The sequence below is a fragment of the Mobula birostris genome, chromosome 17 (assembly GCF_030028105.1).
Source record: "Mobula birostris isolate sMobBir1 chromosome 17, sMobBir1.hap1, whole genome shotgun sequence".
NCBI classification, from domain to species: Eukaryota; Metazoa; Chordata; class Chondrichthyes; order Myliobatiformes; family Myliobatidae; genus Mobula; species Mobula birostris.
Genome location: NC_092386.1, coordinates 3,839,813 through 3,856,535, shown reverse-complemented (window position 1 = coordinate 3,856,535; position 16,723 = coordinate 3,839,813). Strand labels below are relative to the sequence as shown.

The following is a 16,723-nucleotide window of genomic DNA, read 5'->3' as shown; positions in this document are numbered from 1 at the left end:
ATTCCAATGCAGCAACGGTCAAGAAAAGTGAGATAAAAGTTGAAACGAATCATGAAATCTTATAAAAGATCAATTGCCACTTACACTCATTTTGCCAAACACGTAGAGTTATTCTGCCAGGCAACATCTATGGAAAGGAAGAAAGAGTGGGCGTTTCATGCTCAAGCCTCAGTATCCGAAACTCCAGAGAAAATATTCCGACTTTGTCCAATCTAAGAGATGCTGCAGATGTTGAAAATCTTGAGGAATACACACAAAATTCTGGAGGAACTTAGCAAGTCAGGCAGCACCTGTGGAGAGAAATAAACTGTCAACATTTTGGGTTGAGATCAGGACTGGAAAAGAAGGGGGAGAATAAATCAGAAGAAGAAAATGGGAATTGGAATAAGAAGAATTCCTATCAGATTCCTTCTTCTTCAGCCCTTTACTTTTCCCAACTATAATCTCCAGTTTCTTACTGTATTCCCCTTCTCCCACCAATGACCCCTCCCATACGAGTTTGTACTCCTTCCCCTCCCCCCAGCTTCTTACCTTTATATTCTAGCTTCTTCCCCCTTCCTTTCCAGACATGATGAAGGGTCATGGCCTGAAATATTGGCTCTTTATTCCTCTCCACAGATGCTGCCTGACCTGCAGAGTTTCTCCAGCATTTTGTGTGTGAGGCTCTGGATTTCCAACATCTGGAGAATCTCCTGTGTCAGTAAATTTGTCTTGGAAGTTTCCACGTCAGGAGAATGGTATCATTCTCTAATGCATCACTATGAGTTGTTAATAAATTCAGATTCAAAATATTTTTGTCTTTATATATGTGTGTGTGTGTGTGCTCTAATTATGGATATTAATAGAATTACACTTTCATTATTGTTAAAATAGACACACACAAATATGTACAATATATTTGTACAATCACAGACGTGCAGTAGAGAGCATCCTAACAAGCTGCATCACTACTTGAAATTGCACGGGTAGCCAAAACTGCCCTATAGATCACCGGCACCAGCCAACCTGCCATCAAGGATATATATAAAGAAGGGTGCCAGAAAAGGGGCAGTAACTTCATGAAGAATACTGCACCTACCCTGCTCATGGACTGTTTATCCCACTCCCATCAGAGCGGAGGCTATGTAGCATCCACACCAGGAGCACCAGACTCAAAAACAGTCACTTTCTCCAAGCAGTAAGGCTGATCAACACCTCCACCCGTTAACTTCAGCTCTACTTTATTATTTCCTGTCAGTCACCTTATGTACATTCTAGTGTCACTTTATGGACGTACAATATATCTTTGTATATAAACTGTCTTATGTATTGCTATTTATTCTGTTTTTTTGCACTGCATCAGATCTGGGGTAACAACTATTTTGTTCCCCTTCACACTTGTGTACTGGAAATGACATTAAACGATCTTGAATCTTGAATCCTGAATCAATTTCGAAGTCAATGAATGAGAACATGAGAAACAGAAATATTTATTTTCATGAATACTTTGCTCCAGTTATCTCAATGTAACAAGCATGTAGCTTACCAATCAATGCTGGATCCTGTATTCAGAGTTTATAATAAACTATTGTGAAAATTAACTATTCACCAAAACGTCCAGAAGATCTCCACTCTCAGCATTCGCTAATATCCTGTGTGGTCATAAAATCTCTTTCCTGGTATATATTGATAAATGGATCATTTTCTTCTGTGAGGTTGTCTAATGTATCACTCTATTGCGAAAATGTTCCAAGTTGTTTTAAAGGATGGGGATTGTAAATTATCCCAGTATTAGGCTCGTGTTAAATCAGGAGTGTTGGCCGGAGTGGCTGGAAGGGCTGGAAGCACCAGTTCCTTGCTGTGTCTCAATAAATAAATATAATCACCAGGTCTCGGTACATGGTGACGGTAGTGTAGTGGTTCACACATTGCCTTACACTACAAGTGACCTGGGTTCAATTCCGACACAGCCAGTAAGGAGTTTGTATGTTCTCTTCGTGACTGTGCAGGTTTTCTCCGGGTGCTCTGTATTGGTTTGTACTGTAGGTTAATTGTTCATTATAAATTGACCAGAGATTAGGCTAGGATTAAAAACTGGGAGATTGCTGGCAGCGTACCTAGAAAGACCAGGAGGGCCTAGTCCATGCTGTATTTCCATAAATGGCTAAGAGTGAGAGACCAGCTGAGTGTGGTCCACCATGAGGTGAGGGTGAGTGCATCTCAGGGGTGAGTGTTTAGCCCACTGCTCTACTCACTATATACCCATGACTGTGTGGCTAGACATTGCTCAAATACCATCTACAAATTTGCTGATGATACAACGATTGTTGGTAGAATCTCAGGTGGTGATGGGAGGGCGTACAGAACCATAGAACACTACAGCACAGAAAACAGGCCATTCAGCTCTTCTAGTCTGTGCCGAAACATTATTCCGCTAGTCCTATTGACCTGCATCCAGTCCATAACCTTCCAGATATCCCCCATCCATGTACATATCCAATTTATTCTTAAAACTTAAGAGTGAGCCCACATTTACCACATCAGATGGCAGCTTGTTCCACACTCCCACCACTCTCTGAGTGAAGAAGTTCCCCTAATATTCCCCCTAAACCTTTCCCCTTTCACCCTAAAGCCATGTCCTCTCTTATTTATCTCTCCTAATCTAAGTGAAAAGAGCCCACTTGCATTTACTCTGTCTAGACCCCACATAATTTTGTAAACCTCTATCAAATCTCCCCTCATTCTTCCACGCTCCAAAGAATAAAATCCTAACCTGTTCAATCTTTCCCTGTAACTCAACTCCTGAAGACCCAGCAACATCCTAGTAAATCTTCTCTACACTCTTTCAACTTTACTGACATCCTTCCTATAGTTACATGACCAAAACTGTACACAATGCTCCAAATCTGGCCTCACCAAAGCCTTATACAACCTCCCCATAACATCCCAACTCCTATACTCAATACTTTGATTTATGAATGTCAGGATGCCAAAAGCCTTCTTTACAACCCTGTCTACCTGTGACGCCACTTTCAGGGAATTATGTATCTGAACTCCCAGATCCCTTTGTTCCTCCGCACTCCTCTATGCCCTACCATTTACTGTGTATGTCCTACCTTGATATGTCCTTCCAAAATACAACACCTCATACTTGTCTGCATTGAATTCCATCTGCCATTTTCAGGCCCATTTTTCCAGTTGGTCCAGATCCCTCTACAAGCTTTGAAAGCCTTCCTCGCTGTCCACAACACCTCCAATCTTAGTGTCATCAGCAAACTTGCTGATCCAATTTACCACATTATTATCTAGATCATTGATGTAGACAACAAAAAGCAATGGTCCCAGCACAGATCCTTGAGGCACACCACTAGTCACAGGCCTCTAGTCTGATAAACAATCATCCACTATCACTCTCTGTCTTCTCCCACACCGCCAATTTCGAATCCAGGTGTGAATCCAACTAGTGGAGTGGTACCACAGCAACAACCTGGCACTCAATGTCGTTAAAACGAAAGAGCTGATTGTGGACTTCAGGAAGGGTAGGATGAAGGAACACATACCAATCCTCATAGAGGGATCAGAAGTGGAGAAAGTGAGCAGTTTTAAATTCCTGGGTGTCAAGATCTCTGAGGATCTAACCTGATCCCAACATATCAATACAGTTATTAAAAAGGCAAGACAGCAGCTATACTTCATTAGGAGTTTGAAGAGATTTGGCAGGTCAACAAATACACTTAAAAACTTCTATAGTTGTACCATGGAGAGCATTCTGACAGGCTGCATCACTGTCTGATATGGGGGGTGCTACTGCACAGGACTGAAAGAAGCTGCGGGAGGTTGTAAATCTAGTCAGCTCCATCTTGGGTACTAGCCTACAAAGTACCCAGGACGTCTTCAGGGAGCGGTGTCTCAGAAAGGCAGCGTCCATTATTAAGAACCTCCAACACCCAGGGTATACCCTTTTCTCACTCTTACCATCAGGGAGGGGGTACAGAAGCCTGAAGACACACACTCAGTGATTCAGGAACAGCTTCTTCCCTTCTGCCATCTGATTCCTAAATGAACATTGAACCCTTGAACACTACCTCACTTTTTAGTATATATTAATTCTGTTTTTTGCATGATTTTTAAACTATTCAATATACGTATACCGTAATTGATTTACTTTTTTATTTATTATTATTTTATTTTGTTTTTTTCTTCTATATTATGTATTGCATTGGACTGCTGCTGCTAAGTTAACAAATTTCACAACACATACGGTGATAATAGACCCGATTCTGATTCTGATTCTGAAGAGGGCACCACAGTAGTGTAGTAGTTAGCACAACGCTAATAAAGCCTGCGATGTCAGGGTTCGGAGTTCAATCCTGGTGAACTCTTTAAGGATCTTGTAAGCCTTTCCTGTGGAATGCATGGGTTTCCTCTAAGTACCTGAGTTAACCTCAACATTCCAAGATTTGGTTAATTGGTCATTGCAAACTGCCCCATAATCAAGTAGGGGTTAAATTGGCGGTTTGCTTGATGATGCAGCTCGAAGGGCTGGAATGGCCAATTCCGTGCTGTATCTATCTATCTATCTATAAATAAATAAATAAGCAGGAATAGTTTAAGACTTGCTTCTGAAAGTGAACAGCAGCGTCTTATAATTATGTCTTCTAATATTTATCTGAAATGAATACTCAGAACATTGTATCTGATTAGATTCAAATTCAGATTAATTTATCACAGGTACAGTAGATCCAAACACTGTGAAATGATTCATTTGTATTAACAAAAAAAGTATGCAAGAGTGTGCTGGGGGAAACCCGCAGGTGTGGCCTGCAACAACATAGCATGTTCTACAATGTTCAACATAATATACAACAGAGAACACCAGCATCAACAATACAGAACAAAACAAGACAACAACAGCAAAACAAGCCCCTTTCCCACCCCACCCTCCCACCTCCTCCTCACACACATGGACCTCCAACGTCAATGAAAGGCCACCTCCAGGCCTCCAGCCTTCAGCCCCAGTATCTCAAACTCACAGACATGGGGCCTCCAACTTCCAGTCACCAGCCAGTTATGATGAAGTTTCTGGTTCCATTCCTTTAATAGTTACTCTGACATTTAGAATTAATAGATTAAGTTTAATTTAAGTGAAACCCTGCCTGGTTTCCTTGGCTGCGTAAGTCTCGGGAAGACACACTCTGGTCCCGCCAAACCCGTGAGGTTGAGCCGGCCCGCCCACTCCAAACCCCGATTTGTGTGAACGTAGAACATAGAACATGGAATAGTACAGCACAGTACAGGCCCTTCGGCCCACAATGTTGTGCCGACCCTCAAACCCTGCCTCCCATATAAACCCCCACCTTAAATTCCTCCATATACCTGTCTAGTAGTCTTTTAAATTTCACTAGTGTATCTGTCTCCACCACTGACTCAGGCAGTGCATTCCACGCACCAACCACTCTCTGAGTAAAAAAACCTTCCTCTAATATCCCCCTTGAACTTCCCACCCTTTACCTTAAAGCCATGTCCTCTTGTATTGAGCAGCGGTGCACTGGGGAAGAGGCACTGGCTATCCACTCTATCTATTCCTCTTATTATCTTGTACACCTCTATCATGTCTCCTCTCATCCTCCTTGTCTCCAGACAGCAAAGCCCTAGCCCTAGTGTGGATGCTGTGTAATTTGCTACCCTGTTACAACTCAGTGCCAAGAAATAACAGACAGCACACTACATACGACTAAAGTAATTATATTTATGACTCTTAACATAACTAAAGGGTTGGTAAAGAAAATAAAGAAAGAAACAAAGAGAGTCTATTATAATTAAACAGTCAAATGTGCACAAGTTGGAGCTCAACTCTTCCAAAGTCATACTCACCGATCCACAATCGACTGCAGCACCTTGCTCTACTGAATCATGCTTGGTCCCCACCATGTCGAATCCTACGACCAGTTCTCTCCAACATCTTCACTCTTCATCTCCCGCCAAACAAAATATCTAGCTCACATTTCAAAGAACCCATTATCTCTAACCATAACCCAAACACTACTTCAATAGAAAGACCATTACGTTAGCAGAGAAACCTTCCCCAGGATGTTACATGAAAAAACAAAGATGCTGGAAATGTCAAGCCTACACACACAGGCACCTCCCAGTCCCCACCAAGCTAACAGGAGTCACCTTACACCCATTGCTAACTCAGCACCTGCAGCCTATTTAAACCCAACCCTCATCCACAGTCCTTTGTTCACCCGTCGAACCAGCCAGCTTCAACCAGTTGCTCCTAGCCTTCAGTTGCCTTGTTGTGTTTAGTATCTGTTCTCTCTTGCTTTGTGGCCCCTCATGGCTTGTTATTTTGCAAATTAATAATAAGATATCATTTACTGCTAAATCGTCTCTGCTGCTTTACTTCTGTCAAGACTCCTCTATATTTCCTGACAAGAAACTCTCAACAGGTCAATGCTTCAAGTCCAAAACCCTTCATGAGAGTTGGCATAAAGCATAATATGAAGCAAAATCTGAAAGAATATACTGTATAAAAGCAGATGGGAAAATAGGGAGGAGGGGAGGGCAGGGAAAGGGAATTATGTGTTTAATACTGTGAAAATCAAGCATAGATCATACTTGGAGGAAATGGCCTCTCTCTGCATTTAACATAGGATCCAATAATAATGAATATGGTACGCTTTTAGACTCAATGTTTTTAAATTTACTTATGATTACTTGATAGAAGTAGAATTAGGAGCTTATGGATGGAAATCACACAAATAAAGGACCTTGAAAATATATATATATAAAATATTGTTTATAGGCCATGGATGACAGCACATTAGTCATCGAATTGCTAAGCTAATTAATTTTGTGAAACACTTTAAAACAGCTCAAGGTTATATTTCCTCCTGGCAGGTCCAGCTTTGTCAGCTTTCAGTGTCAAACCAGCTTTTCCATATTTGGGTTTGAACCCCATTCTGGTGATTTAAACAAATAGGTTAATTAACACACAAAGTACAGGAGGAACTAATTCAGCAGGTCAGGCAGCATCTATGGAAATGAATAAGCAGTCAATGTTTGGGGCCGAGACCCGTCTTCAGGACTGAAAAGGAAGGGGGAAATCGCTGGATTAAAAGAGTGGGGGGGAGGGGAAAGAGGACAAGCTAAAAAGTGATAGATAAAGCCAAGTGGGTAAGAAGTTAACGGGCTGGAGAAGAATAAATCTGATTGGAGAGAAAAGGGGACCATAGAAGACAGGGAAGGAGAAGGGGATCCGGGGGAAGAGGTGATAGACAGGTGAGAATAAGTAAGAAACCAGAGTGGGGAATAGAAGAGGGGAGGGCAGGGGAAAGAAAAGTTTATTTTTACCAGGTGGAGAAACCAACATTCATGCCAACAGGTTGGCAGCTACCCAAACGAAATATAAGGAATGTAGCCTGGGGAAAGGTACACACTCAGGACAACAAATATTTTTTCGGGTTTTAATTCCTTTATCTGTTTTAGATGTTTAAGTGCCAGAAGAGGGTCGCAAAACAAAACGAACAAAATTACAACCAGTTCTTGCCATTACAATCTCAGCTTAATTTTTGATCCACACCCCTATGTAGTGGCAAATTGCGTATACAGTATAAAAATACATAAAGCAAACTGCACAAAACTAATACAGAACTAATACAGTAATGGCAATCCTGAAGGAACATAATACAAACAACATTAGAATCCCCCCAACCCTGTATCTTATACATAGCAGCGAAAAGTGTAAGTGACTACATCTCGTCTAAGACGTCTACTACTTTTTAGTACACACGTGCTGAACTTCCGAACAGAGACTAACCATTCACGTTACGCTGTTACATGCACAATCAGTCATGATACAATAAAGTTAGACAAAAGGTACACTTTGGCACAACTTTTACAAGATATTGCCTGGTAATTAAATTACAGGAAGACTGACCTACTTGGCTGGTAAGGAACTTTGCACAAGCCACGCTATCCAGCATCGATGCTTTCACTCGTGAAAATCTAAAGCATCCACATGTAGAACATGTCAAGTCACCGATATTCTTGATTCACCAACAAGCATAAATGAATTCATATCGATATTGTAAATTAATTCTCATCTTTCCTCACCATGCCCAGTATCTCTGGGAGGAACTCAATTCCAACGGCCCACCAGCGTCTTCAGCAGAAAACAAAATGGTTTCCCCACTATCTAGTGCGTGCGTCATGACATCACCATCTCCACATAAAGGCACAGACAACTATTCTAGCATTACCCTGATGGATGCCAAGGTACACTTTTAACAATACTGAATAAGATTCGACGGTCACCTGGTTACAGGAATTTAGCCTGATCAGTTGGAGCACGGAGGTGTTGTGGTTTTAGAACAATTATTCAGATGGATGTTAAAACAAGGCCCCTTTCAGAAATGTGGAGATTACTCCCAAGCAGACGCTCTTCCTGATGTTCAAGCCAACATAATCCATTAGCTGACACCATTGTATAACACAACAGCTTCCCATTTGTCTGATTGGTCAACTTGTTGTTGTATTGTCAAAGTTCAAAGTCCAAAGTAAATATATTATCAAAGTACAGTGGATTCCGGTTAATTGGGTCACGACAGAGACCAGTACATTTTGTCCTGATTAAGCAGTTGCCTCAATTAGCCGGTTTCATGGAAATAGTTAAAACAATATATAAAAAGGCTTTAATCAAGCAGCAAATGATGTATTTAGATGAAAAACATAACAAGTTAGAACACTATCAATACCTACTACAGTACTAAAAAAATGTGTATTCATTCCTAATAGTTATCAACAAAGAAATTAATTCAGTGTGCGCTGGCGTGTTCTTTTGATTGACACTGTAGCCCCCCTGGCCACCCTCAGGGTCGCTCGGCTCGCTGTCGTCTGGGGAAACAGCCTCGGCCCCGCCAAACTGGGTAATTCGTTTGTGTGGATGCTGTGTGAGGTACCCCACCCCGCCCAAATAACAGACAATACACCAGATGCAATTAAATGATTTACAGTTTATAGATATTACTAATTCTATGACGTTAATATGCATTTGATACAGAGAGGAGAGTAATGGGGAAAAAAAGGCGCCAACACTTATCAAAGTTCAATCTCTTCGTGCACAAAAACCGTTGGAGCTCAAGGACCTTCTTCTTCACCCTGCGACCCCCTCGGACCACCTCGACCAACAACGGTGGTCGACCAGGCGCTCCATACGAGTCCGTCTCTGTCTCCTTGCCGAACGTCCCGCTTGGGGTCCGACCCCGTTAGCGGACTCAGAGCACCTGGTCCATCCTCTGTCTCGCTCTCCCGCCTTCTGCTCCCAAACCCCCTCGCAAACAGTATCTTCAAATACACCAAAACCATAACAACTATCCCAATTGGTTTATAGCACTCTCTTATCACCCTCTAAACCACAATAAGCTGCTAGCGCAAACTTTCTCAGCGTTAAAGCACAACAAAGCCGCATTCCCCAGATTAACATAACAAAAACGTCATTTTAATTAGCCTCTGCAGTAACATAAAAGTCGAAACCCCCTTACAACACTAAAGGAATACAATCAGCGCAGACACCTAGAGCAGTTAATGGACTACCTTCAAACATCCTTTCGATGATGGCCTCCTCCAAATCTTCATTTTCATTCAAGATGATTGCCAATAACTTCAAATTCTTCGTGGTTCCTAACTTGTTGGAATATTAGCCCATTCACCTCAGGGTTTGATGTGTTGTGTGTTCACAGATGCTCTACTGCACACCACTGTTGTGCATGTGGTTATTTGAGTTATTGACACCTTTCTGTCACATTGAACCAGTCTGGCCATTCTCCTCTGACTTCTCTCATTAACAAGGCATTTTCACCCACAGAACTGTCACCCACTGGATGTTTTACGTTTTCTCGCACCATTCTCTGAAACCTCTAGAGACTGTTGTGTGTGAAAATCCCGGGAGATCAGCAGTTTCTGAGATACTCAAACCATCCCATCTGGCACCAACAATTATTCCATGGTAAATGTCACTCAGATCACATTTCTTCCCTATTCTGATGCTTGATCTGAACAACAACTGAACTTCTTGACCATGTCTGCATATTTTTATGCACTGAGTTGCTGCCACATGATTTGCTGATTAGATATTTGCATTAATGAGCAGGTGTACAAGGGTACCCAATAAAGAGTGTTTTTTTTTGTTTTTCATCAGAAAATGAAAATGTTAGAAGTTAAACACATTTTAAGGAGGCAGGGAACAAGTCTAGGGAAGAAAAAACAAAGGGAAACATCTGTAAAAGAGAAAATGGTTCGAGAAATTAAATTAAAACTGGCCTAAGGTGTAAAACAAAAGCGACGGTTGATGGGACAAAAGGAAACACCAGCACAAAAGCGAAAAGAAAATTGAACTAAATTTCCTGGTCTGTATTAAGCCACCTAGGCACTGTCCTTGCTTATATTGTGGGATACTCCAATGGGAATTTCCTCCCTGAAGGCATCCCAAGTGCTTAGCATCGAGCTCCACTTGGCATCATTGCCATAATTTGTTTTGATCATCCGAGCATGGTGCGGGAAGCAGGAAACAAGAAACAGCCCTGAGGACACACTGCTGAATAAAGAATTTGACAGGTGACCATGCCTTACATCTTGGATTTGCTGAATGACATTAAAAAAAAACTCAAACTTTCAAAAATACTCCAAAACTGTAAAAAAAATTAACAAAACAATTTAATTTTCTTTTCCGAAAGTAATCAAGGCACCAAACACTTAACAACAAATATATTTAGCTAAGCTAAATTCATTCAAAAAATCTGTGTATTATTTTTATTCTATTTTTGTTTAAAAGTGCAATTAAAATTGTGATTAACTTGCAATTAATTTTTTTAATTGCTCGACAGCCCGAACCCAATTCCCTTTTGAAAATTGCTTTGGAATCTATCCACTACCTTCTGGGCTATGCAGTCCAGATCATAACAATTGACACTGCAGAATATTTCTCCACATCTTACTTTGGGCACTTTTGGCAATTATTTTAAATCAATGCCATTTCATTCCTGCCACTGGATTTATTTTCTAGTTGTTATTTTTGGCCTCTCTTAAAGCTAATCTCGTCTTGGTCTATTTGGAGGCAAATAAGTTTAATCTCGTCAATGAGAGTCACCTGGATTTTGGAGTACTGCTAACACCTAGACCAGGGGTCAATGCCAAAGATCAAAGCCCAAAGGACGATCAGAATTCTGGAAATCAAAGGCAAATGGCTGAAGAAGCAAGACTGGAGGCTGGAGACCCAGCAGTCAGTCCTGGGGTTGGAGGGCTATTTGTGCATGTGGATGAGTGGGAGGGAAGAAAAGGGATGTTTTTTGCAGTTTTGTTTCGTTATTTGTTGTGTTCTGTGTTGTTTTGCCGAGCATTATGGATATGCTATGTTGGCGTCTGAATATATGATGGCATTTGTGGGCTGCCCCCAGTACATCCTTAAGTTGTGTTGGTTGTTAACACAAACTGTGTGTTTTGAAGTATATGTAATAAGCAAATGAATCTGAATCTTAATGCACTGCTGCTACAAAGCAACAAATTTCACAACATATACCAGTGATAAGATAAAAGCATTCGTTAGACTTGCGAGACCATGGATTTGCGCCTTAGAAGGTTTCCAGGGTGCAGGCCTGCGCAAGGTTGTATGGAAGACTGGCAGTTGCCCGTGCTGCAAGTCTCCCCTCTCCACGCCACCAATGTTGTCCAAGGGAAGGGCATTAGGACCAATACAGCTTGGCACCAGTGTCGTCGCAGAGCAATGTGTGGTTAAGTGCCTTGCTCAAGGACACAACACGTTCCCTCGGCTGGGGCTCGAACTCACGACCTTCAGGTCGCTAGTCGAACACTTTAACCACTTGGCCACGTGCCCACAGTAATACCAGTGATATTAAACATGATTCTGATTCTAATCTCTGTAGCTTCACGAAGGAAAAACCATTATGTTTGTCAAAGTTCATCGAGCTCTCTGAGTATCAGCCTGAGCAGGCAGAGAAGAGTGTATGACGCATAAAATGCAAATATTCAAAAGAATATTCAAATTTTATTTGAATGTTCTTTTCCGTCATTTCTTCCACCCATCAGAGGTATTTATCAGGAGCGCTGCATACATAGCACCTGAGCATTATCAATGATCCCTCCCATCTGCCCAACAACCTCTTTGTCCCCAGGAAGGAGGTATCCTAGCATTAGGAGGAGAACTGTTAGGATGGGAAACAGCTTCTTCCCCAGACCATAAAACTACTGAACTCCCTGCCACCACCCAGGTCTCATCAAGTATGAGGCACCAGTAGAGTGATTCTGTTTGCTTGCAACTTGTATTGTAAATGCACCTTTTTATTTGTTAATTTATTTGTGGTAATATTACTTGATGTGTTATGTGTGTGAGTTATGTGTACTGCGTTGTGCACCTTGGTCTGAGAGAACGTTGTTTCGTTGGGCAGTATACATGTATACGGATGAATGACAATAAACTGAACTTGAACTTTGTCTATGTGACATGCAAGACATTACTCACAAGTTTGGTGCTCATGACATAGGAAGCATTATATTACTATGGACAAAACAATGACCAACTAGCAAGAAGCAGTGAGTTGGATCAAAGAGATATTCAGGTAGGAAGCCTATAACCAGTGTAAACATTGACAAACTTCTATAGATGTGGAGTGGAGAGTATATTGACTGGCTACATCACAGCCTGGTATGGAAACACTCATGTCCTTGAATGGAAAATCCTACAAGAAGTGGATACAGCCCAGCCCATCAAGGGTAAAGCCCTCCCATTGAGCACATCCTTCATCAGGGACCCCCACCACCCAGGCCACGCTCTCTCCTCACTGCTGCCATCAGAAAGAAGGTACAGGAGCTTCAGGACTTACAACACCAGGTTCAGGAACAGTTATTACCCCTCAGCCATCAGGTTCCTGAACCACAGGAGATAACTTCACCCAACTTCACTTGCCCCATCAGTGAAATGTTGCAATAATCTATGGACTCACTTTCAAGTATATTTCATTTCATGTTCTTGATATGTATTGCTTATTTATTTATTATTATTATTACAGTATTATTATTATTATTATTAGTTCTTTTTCTATTTGCAGTTTGTTGTCTTCTGCTCTCCAGTTGAATGCCTTAGTTGGGTGGTCTTTCATTGATTCTGGAATGGTTTGAAGTTTGAATCTTGAACTTGGAAGCAGAGCTGAGGGTTATAGGATCATGGAGATGGAGCATAAGCCCTTCCTACCAACCAGTTTATCCCAATTATGGTACCCGCCCAGCTCGTCACAATTTCATGCATTTCACCCATATTCCTCTGAGCTCTGCCCCTCCACTTGCCTCAACAAGTGCTTCATAAAAAGTACAGTAATAGCTGCCTCAACCACTACTTCTGGCAGCTCATTCTACATATTCACCACCATCTGTGTTAAAATGTTGCCCCTCAGGATCCTTTCACCCAAAACCAGTGCCCACAAGGTTTGGACTACTCGACCCTGGAGAAAAGACTTTTACTGTCCACCTTATCTATGTGTCTCAATTTTAAACACCTCTGGGATCACCACTCATTCTCCCACATTTCAGGAATTAAGATCTACTCTGACCAACCTCTCCCTGTAACTCAAAGTTCAAAGTAAATTTATTATGTATCTCTCACCATATACTACCTTGAGATTCATTTTCTTGCAGGCATTCGCGGTAGAACAAAGATAAACAATCGAATCAATGAAAAATTACACACAAAGACTGATAATCTAACAATGTGCAAAAGCAGACAAACTGAATAAATAAATTAATAATAAATACATAAATAGATAGATAGATAAATAAATAAATAAATAATTACATTCATTCATACATACATACATACATACATACTGAAAACAGGAGTTGTGGAGTCTTTGAAAGTGAGCCCATAAATGGTTGAATCAGTTCAGAGTTGAGATGAGTGAAGTTATCGATGTTGGTTCAACTCAAGCTTTTTAATCTTGGCAACGTTGTCATAAATCATCACTGCACACTTCAGATTAACTACATCTTTCCTATAACAAGGTGACCAAAACTCACACAGTACTTCAAGTATGCCCTCAGCAAAGAGTTAAATAACTGCAACATAGTATCTTAAACTGCTATACTCAGCAGCTTGACATCTAGTTATATCTCCACACTTACATATACATACTGTATGTGTGTATATGTATATGTATAAGCGTGTATATATATATGTATATGTGTGTGTATATATGTTTATTTACTGTAATTTACAGTTTTTTATTATTATGTATTACAATGTACTGCTGCCACAAAACAACACATTTCACAGCATATGCCAGTGATATTAAACCGGATTCTGATTCGGATTTTCATTTTGATTCTGTATCATACACTTTATCCGAAAATATTTATTTGACAATTGGTTTGAGTTTAAATAAACATTCATCTCTCATAGAAATACATTATGTCCCATAAATTAGGTTTGTCATCCTTTGGAGAAATTTTACATGAAAATATAGGCAGAGTTTTTGTTCTTGTGTTGACCCAGAGTCAAGAAGCAGCAGGTGTCTGTCGTCCACTGTTGCATGTCATCCACTATTGTGTGTCGTCCACTATTGTGTGTCATCCACTATTGCGTGTGGTAAAAGAGCAAAAGATATGAGGCCAGAATTTTTTTCTCCTTTGTTGATGTACTTTTTGACCTTCAACAGTGTGTGAAATCAACTCCTTAGTTCATGTTTGCAGTGAGTTAATGTATCTTTATCAGGAATCTGTTTCTGCTGAATAAACTGATTTTGCTTTTGCTCTCTTGGTTAAACAAAATTTAGTTTACACAGTAGTTCAAGCAGGTTGGTTTGTTGCGTTTTTGGCAAATCATAAGTTCTATAAGTTAATAACAAAAAAAGGATGGGAAAATAATCGATTCCACAAAGGCACCCTGGCCTCAGTTGTGAAGGAAAAATAGATCAGTTCAAGAGAAAATGGTTAAATGTATTGTCAGCCTTTACTGAGGGGTTAAGTGCAGTTCAGAATTATATTTGGAACACACAGCTTAAACTTTGTATTGCTCTGTCCTGTAGGTTATCCCTATAAATCATAAACTGTTCATTTGCTATCAATTAGTTAATAATTATCAATCAAACTGGATTATAAATTGTTCCTCAAACCCAAGTTTTCACCAATTGCACTGGTGGCCAGAAGGATTTTAATTATACTCCACTGCATTTAATTCTGAAAACAGAATCCTGGATGGATGCTATGGAAAAAATGATTGGTAAATTACCTTTCAGTCTTGAGGAAGGGCCTCGGCCTGAAATGTTGACTGTTTATTCCTCTCCATCAACGCTGCCCAATCTGCTGGGTTTGCCCAGCATTTTGCATGTGTAACTCTGGATTTCCAGCATCTGAGAATCTCTTGTGCTTATAATTGGGAAATTGTTTCCAGTTCTATCTAATGGAGGGAGGATGTAAAGAGTATGTACCACACACAGCCCCAGGAAGATACGCAATACGAAATTTTCTCCTAGCTTGTGATTTCATATCTCATAATTCAAAAATGCACAGATCCCAATGAACTTTCATAGTAATAGTCTGAATAATGTAAATATTTTATAGTTACTCCAGTGTGACAGAGTCCTCAGTGCTGCAATTTTAATTATTATTTTTTTCTTTTTCCTCCTTACTGTGCCAACAGAACATATTTATTTTTCAATTTAAATCATTTTAAATCCCTCTGCAATACTTAAGTTCAACTCCACTTTCTCCCATTTCCGCAGCTTTATCCTTTAATTATTTGTACATTATTTTCCTTGGCTGTGGTCTTGTTTCCCATTAAGATGTGTTTATGTTTCAAGCGGTCTTTGCTTCCCACTTCACTTTGCTGGATTGTTGGCATTTCCAGTTCAATACCCTCTATCCTTCAATGATTCTGTGCACTCTGTCCCGTTAGCAATATCCTCACCTTCATAGCTCGCTACTAGTCTTTCCTTTCACAGCAGCAAGCTATTTTCTCGCTCTTTCTCTTCTCAAGAGACATTTTTGGACAATGTCCTGAAACAGTTCTAGCGTTAAATTCTGCTTGCACTGAGTTCCTACTGGGCATGGGGCCATCTGCGTTTCATCAATCGGGCCTTTCTGCCTGCACTGGAGGAGTAAGGTTAGCTTTGTAAATTATGTTCATTACTCACGTAACATTCATTGCGGGCCAAGCCAGTTGTGACATAGTTGGTGGTGCTTGTCTCCTGTGGCGACAGTTCTGTGCTTCATGTTTTCAAACATGTTGTGGTAGGCCACAGCACTCTGATCTGAAGCTCTGGACTTCCCGTAGATTACAAATGGAAGAGCTGCGGTGTTGGGAGGAATGCGCTGCTGACTCAGCAGGCATTTTCCCAGCAAGGTCACACTTTCCAGCCCTTTTGAGGCACTGAATTTTGTTACTAAAGTAATGCTCACCCTGTTACCATTGCTGCTGCTCTCAGCAAGGTTTTCTTTCATCTCTTCTGATTTGGCAGCTGAGGAAGTCCTGTTGGATTCACTACCTTTTTTATTTTAAATAGAAAACAAATATAATATTTTGCAGATTTTGATCAAACTATTGTTAAAACTGTAATTGTAAACACTTTAGTATCATGATGCTGTCAGTCCTCAGAAAACAAGTTATTGCAATATTACTTGCTGCAGCTGACAGCATTGTTTTTATTTTTATTTAGAGATAGTGTGATCGCGAGCTTAT

General features: G+C 40.6%; 1 long non-coding RNA gene across 2 annotated transcripts in view; it reads right to left on the bottom strand.

Annotated features, from left to right (window-relative positions):
• LOC140211361 (uncharacterized) overlaps positions 1-16,301 on the bottom strand; it is a 71,299-nt gene extending 54,998 nt beyond the window's left edge. For both annotated transcript variants that reach the window (XR_011889431.1, XR_011889432.1), the window contains exons 1-2: positions 16,179-16,301; positions 85-290 (exon numbers count right to left, since the gene is read on the bottom strand). This is a non-coding gene — a long non-coding RNA (uncharacterized lncRNA). The remainder of the gene's footprint in view (positions 1-84; positions 291-16,178) is intronic.
• Between the last annotated feature and the right edge of the window lie 422 nt (positions 16,302-16,723).